This window comes from Colossoma macropomum, unplaced genomic scaffold (genome assembly GCF_904425465.1).
Source record: "Colossoma macropomum unplaced genomic scaffold, Colossoma_macropomum, whole genome shotgun sequence".
Taxonomy (NCBI): domain Eukaryota; kingdom Metazoa; phylum Chordata; class Actinopteri; order Characiformes; family Serrasalmidae; genus Colossoma; species Colossoma macropomum.
The window spans coordinates 10,083,559-10,090,621 of NW_023494794.1; positions in this window are offsets into that span (position 1 = coordinate 10,083,559).

Genomic DNA, 7,063 nt, shown 5'->3' on the forward strand with positions numbered 1-7,063 from the left:
AACCTGGTATGATGATGTCTTTAACTTCACTGAATGAAAAAATGTGAGCATTATAATAGTATGAGTACCTGGCTACACTGTACTGTCTGCTCCAGTTACATATAGTAAATGGTCAATGTCAAAGAATTATTACCTTTTCTGTTTATGAAAAGAACAAAACGCCATAGAAATCTATTATTAGGTATTCACCGCTGAGAAAGATATGTCTTTCTTTTTTTTGCAGTTCATTTTATATTTTTCTTTCTTCTTTATCTCCTGTCAATCCAGAGGTCTATCTGTTGCAGAAAAACCGCTCCTCTCCAGTGGTCTGCCTTGCTACAGGTTTCTACCCCTAAAGTACTGAAAATGACCTGGCAAAAAAACATCCGGCGCCACCATGAGAATGTGAGTGAAGGAGAGACTTTACCAAATGGTGATGGAACCTTCCAGAAGAGGATTTCCCTCAAAGTAGAGACTGAGGATTGGAAGGAGAACCGGTACCACTGTGTGGTGAAACAGAAGAATATTACATATATTAAATACATTACTAAGGATGCAATCAAGACTAATTCTTATGGTAAGTAAAATCTACCTTACGTGGTAGAACTAGACCATATAGCACATAAAGATGTAATATAACATACGCAGCATATGCAATATTATGCAAAACAACTCTATGTAACACTATGTATAATACTTCTATGTAAGTATACCAAGGGGTACTAAGACTACTCCTAACCAGGGGTGGAAAGGGTACTGAAAACTTCTGGAAGTTCTGCGTGGGTCCGCAATCCTAGTCTTAAAACATTTCTGAGCTGGCTTGGCTACAGAAGTGGGAACAATCTGTACAGACAAAACTGAAGGAAAACATGATAAGATATGAGCAGAAAAAGGACTGATCACAGTGAGACCGATCACAGTGAGACTGATCACAGTAAGGTCACAGTGTGCTCTGCTAGTGCACATCTTTCTACATGCATGTCATGATTAAATAATTACATGAGGTTTCCTAGTTTATTTGCTTCCAACAAAGTAATTTAAATTCTGTGTGTGTGGTTTGGTCACAAAAAGATCACTGCAGCAAGCTAGATCTCCAGGAAAAAGGTTGGTGACCACTGCCTTAAAATTAGCTTACACAAATAAGTGCCAACCTCCAGAGTCAGTAACGTTGCACACACAGCCTTCAAACTGTGTAAATACGGTAACAAACACAGTGTGTTTCTACAGATTTCTAAGTACTTTTAACTACTTCTAACTACTCTTACTACTCTTAACTTTTATTTTCTCTGACAATAAACAGCTAAATGGCCTCTCAGTGAGAGTGTGTGTGGGAGAGAGAGAGAGAGAGAGAGAGAGAGAGAGAGGCTTATAATATCATTTGTAATATTTGAGATTAACATGTTATGGCATGATGTAGAGGAAGAGTCCAGTGAGGAACATTACAGCTGTTCTTCTTTCCCACTTCCCTTCTTCTTCCTAGAATCCCCCCGGCCTACCACACTTACTCAACCCCACCCACAGAACAAAAGTACACCAGAAGGACTTCAACTCATTTACAGAAACGGAAACACAGATGCACTCCGACACCACAATAGCCTCACTTGTCAATAATAATCGCCATTATGTTTCACATACCAAAAATACACTGAGCCACAAAGACCAACTGAACCAGCCAAAGTGAAAAAAAGTGTTGAAAACAGGGCTGCAGGTGACGTCATAAAAAATCAGTTGGTCCATTACTGAATAATCAATAAGTTGGGAACCGAAAACCTGCAGATATTAATCTGGCAATAATGTTTCATTCAACAAATTAAAACTACTAGGATTATTGTTCTTTTATTAAAAACATAAAACCACCTCCTCTAAAAACACCCACACTACTGTATTATTTGTATTTTCTAAAAAAAAAAGAGTTTTTATCGCAGGCAAAGCAACAAAAACTCTATTTTTAAAGGGTGCAGAAACAATAAAATAACAGCACAAACATGGTAGCCCTGGATTAGCTGTTTTTCTGTATTTCTCCTCTAAGAATAAAGCAAAAATAAATTAAACAGCTTCTGTTTGGTCGATAACATCATGTAATGAAATATGATATTACAGATAACCAACAGTCCAGTCATTAACTGTGTCAGATATGGAGACCTAAAGCACATTGGCCTCCAAATTTTACATTCAACAGACCAACAGAAATGGTCCAAAATTACTTGGAAAAAATATTTCTGCATTTACTTCCTTTGAAACTTAAGAATGTTTTTCCTCGTCCTGTAAAGTGATCTTTTGATAGGCATGAAGTTTTGTTCCGACAGCAGCGATATATTTTTATCGGTTCACATTCAAATGCTGAAAATGAGAATTTTGAAGAGCTTTGGACGGGCGAGATGATGCACTAGAGCTGGTTTAAGGAGAGCCTGGCCATTTTCTATTTCCCTTCATTTCAAAAACATGACTGAAAAATGCCAGAGGGAGCCTCGAGTGAGTTCTCAATGAAAGGGGGATGAATGGAGCTAAAAGGCCAAACAGAAAAAAGTTAAAATATTTTCTAATCACTGGACCAGAACTTTCCTTTGATTTTAGAAATGTGAAGGATGTATGTTTCCTTTTTTCTACAGCAAATGGGTTTAGTGCAGCACAATGCTAGCATACTGAGTGCTGCATTACTGATACTGAGTGCTAATTGGTCTGCATTACTGATACTGAGTGCTAATTGGTCTGCATTACTGATACTGAGTGCTAATTGGTCTGCATTACTGATACTGAGTTCTGATTGGTTGGCATTACTGCTACTGAGTGCTGATTACTTGGCATTACTGATACTGAGTTCTGATTGGTTGGCATTACTGCTACTGAGTGCTGATTTGTTGGCATTACTGTTACTGAGTGCTAATTGGCTGGCATTACCGTTACTGAGTGCTGATTGGTTGGCATTACTGCTACTGAGTGCTGATTACTTGGCATTGCTGCTACTGAGTGCTGATTTGTTGGCATTACTGTTACTGAGTGCTGATTGGTCTGGCATTACTGCTACTGAGTGCTGATTACTTGGCATTACTGTTACTGAGTGCTGATTGGTTAGCATTACTGTTACTGAATGCTGATTGGTTAATATTACTGTTACTTAGTGCTGATTGGTTAGCGTTACTGTTACTGAGTGCTAATTGATCTGCATTACTGTTACTGAATTATGATTTGTTGGCATTACTGCTACTGAGTGCTGATTGATCTGCATTTCTGCTACTGAGTGCTGATTGGTTGGCATTACTGCTACTGAGTGCTGATCACTTGGCATTACTGTTACTGAATGCTGATTGGTTAATATTACTGCTACTTAGTGCTGATTGGTTAGCATTACTGTTACTGAGTGCTAATTGATCTGCATTACTGTTACTGAGTTATGATTGGTTGGCATTACTGCTACTGAGTGCTGATTACTTGGCATTACTGTTACTGAGTGCTGTTTGGTTAACATTACTGCTACTGAGTGCTGATTGGCTGGCATTACTGCTGCTGTTGGTTGGTCAGCGGAGCAGGTCATTGGCTGAGTGAAGTGGTTCTCGCTCAGCGATGTCATGAACTTACATGAGGCACCATTACAAACTCCTATAAGTTCAAAAGCACTTAAAAAACAACAGCAGTGTTACAATATTTTATTCTTTTCTGTGTTCAGAAAATTAATGCATGATTCTATATACAAATGTTTAAGGATTTACAAGCTATGACTTTGCTAAAGTACTCCATATTCACTCGTTCATTTTGGCATTTTGGTAACTCACTCAGGAGCGCCCTCTGGCGTTTGACAAACCCAGAAGACATTATGGAGTGGCAATCTTCCTCTCAACAAATTATGTAGTCACGTGATGTAGATGGGACATGCAAACATCATTAAGCCAACTAATCGATGACTTGATTTGTTGCCAACTATTTTTTATTATCAACGCTATTGATAATGTCGATTAGTTGTTGCAGCCCTACTTTAAAATACCCATATACCAAAAGACATCAAAGCAATAGAGAGGCTTTAGAGCAGTTCAGAGACCAGATGTCAGTTTAGAGAAGACTAGGTTTTACATTTTGACAATACATTGTTTGGATTTTAATGCAGAGTTGTATTTCTGTGTTAGGCAGAAAATCAACGACTGTCAAATGATTCCGTGGGATGTCGACACCATAACCAGCCATTCAGCCCATCTCATACACACCTATTGCAGACGATTTCCTCCTCTCCAGTGCTGTGCTTTGCTACACTGAATTTGACCTGGCACTGAGTTGGACCTGGCAAATAAATGGACAATACCTCCGTGCAAAATAAAGGACAGACTTTACCCAAATGCTGGTGGAAACTTCCAGAAGATAAGACATTCAACTCCCAAACATGCACCCATCACACACACACAACTATTTGTTTTTTCTCACTAGATATTTTGTCCATACACTTGACTTAAATGCATCGACTTTTGATACTTGGTGCTTTTTTTTTTAGAAGTCTAACTGGTCATTACTCAGATGTTGATTGTTGCAAGTACTGTAAGTGAAAATGTGGTACTGTATTAGTTTCCTTAGGAAACAACTAGGTATGGGTAATGAAAAATTAGGTCATGTTTTGTTTTGATCTCCTGTCTTTAAAAAAAAACATACATAAGAGAGCTATATTTTTATTGATTTTCTCTCCTCTTGGATTTATACTGAGTGCTAACACTGATATTCAGCAAGGCAGGCATTGAAATGTTTTCTTGAATTCTTAAAATCAATGGAAACTGAAACATAATATCTAATGTTGAAAGATACTGTTATGTGTCTTATGTGTGTAAGTTAAACAACTGATGAGTCGTGAAGTCTAGAAACAACCACACAAACAGCCCATAAAATGCAGGCTTTGTATTCTAAGTGTCAATTAGATTAATTTCCATTTTTATCTATTGGACGACGTTACACATCCATTAATTATAAAAATCATATAACAGTGTGGCTCAAAGTACAGCTGGTTTTCTGACACAGTGATCGAAATAAAGACCCAACAATGTGTTGATATATACAACCTGTAATGAGTCCAGGAGAATACCAGTACATAATGTTTAATGACACATCTCAGTTAATACACATTACCTGCATTACCCTTCCTCATTATCACTTCATCATCATCACTCAAGCCCAGTCTTTTTGCTGGGGGGTTGGACCCCTTTGGATAAACATGCACAGCTGTTGCATAGAAATCTCCTCTATGTTCTCATTCATGCAACGTATTAGTGGTTTTCTTCTACGTTCCTCGTGAGAAATGGTTTACTTGATCAGATGAAGCCAGTTACCCCGTCCGCTCCTTCTGTCCATGAGCTTGGGGTGGGCCGTACGTCCGTTAGCCACGTAAATCCCAGGGTGGCAACGCGTCTTCTTTTATCAACAGTTCATATGTCAAACAGAAAATATCAAATGTGTCAATGCGGTGAGGTCAAGCTCAGTGATGAAACAGGGCCTGCTGATGAAAAAAGTGCCTGGCTCAAATATTCTGTCTGTCCATCAGAGAAGAAGCTCCAACAGTGAGGAGTTCCATCAGAAACAATCTGGAGTTTTCAAACAGCAGTTCTGGAGGAGAACTGCAGGGAGGAGATGATGGCTTTTGGGGTGAAACTTGTGCTTTTTGTTGACGACCCTCGAGGAAGATCTTTCAGGAAAAATAAAGAGTTCAGCTGAGAAAAGTGCAGTCCAGCTACAAAGGATCTCTGAGGGGATTTTACAGGTTGGTCAGACATGACATGTAGAACAAACGGGGGGGATCTGCCAAAGGATTCTGGGTACAACCGACCCTTTTACAGTGTGCTGATCTAGGATCACCCCCGTCCCCCAACGAAACACAAAAAACCCAACCCAGGTCTGATTCAGACCCATGCAGAACAGGAGATTTGGGTATTTTCCATACCCACTGCATGTTCGGAGTGCACTTGGGTCAACACTCCAGTGCACTGCGAGAGAAGTGAACTGATGGATAAAACTAGGAGAATCCACAGGGGGCAGATGGCCTACATTAAAACCAATCTCTATGCTAAAGGTTTCTCTCATGTTCTGTCCATCTTTTTCTCTCCATCTCTCTTGCTCTTCTAGATAACCTTCTCCCACACATTCTCTCTTCTATCTCTATAACTGTAGCTCCTACTAGGACTGTCACAATCATGAAATTTTAGCTGACGATTAATTGGCATATAAATAATTGCAACTAAAGTGACCAAATTGGCCTAAAGTGACCAAACTGGCAGATTAGCTACCTGGCTTCTTAGATGTTGATATGTAGTAGCTTCCAGACAAAACAGCTCAAGCTCAAATAGACAAACATTACTCAGTGCTGCCCTCTAAAGGTGTTACAGCACCAGTCAGAAGTTAGAACACGTTTCATAAGATCCCATGACTTGTTCCAATAAATGCATTTTCTACACTTTTATTTATATCATCACTGTTGCTCCATTTTTGTCTTTTTAAATTTTGCACAAGTTACAATTTGCACTGTGTTAAACACACCAACAGAAATGCTCCAGAATTACAAGTTAAAGATGTTTTTTTCTTGTGTAATCTCGCAATGAAAATTCACGTCTGGGGACAACTTGATAAACATTGGGTGCGGGATTGTAGTGAAATCTGTCGCTAACAAGGGTGCGCCCCCTGTAAAACTTGCCCCCAAATTCCTCTAGTCCATGCTTTCTTAATGTCCATGACAGTCTATTTTAAGTCCACAACACAAGCAAAGCTAGCTGTGGCATGCGCCCATCGCCTGGGCCCCGATCACAGCCGCAAGAGCCGGCAGGAAGGCAGGGCCCGACCTCGGAGCCCAGACAAAACGCAGCGAAGACAGCAGGAAGAGGATGAAATCTGCGAGGGAGTGGGGCTTGGGTCTCGCGGTCGTCATCGGGGCCCAGGGGACGGGTGCATGCCCCACTAGCTTAGTAGCTAGATGCTATCGTTAGCTAAGCTGCTGCATGTAACGTGGTCTCCACACACGCAATTTAATTGGAGACTTTTGGGGGACTTGCTAGCCATGCTAACTTACATTACATCGATAAGCCAACCACAGATGTGTTGTCTTGTGGACAGTGTTGATACCCCA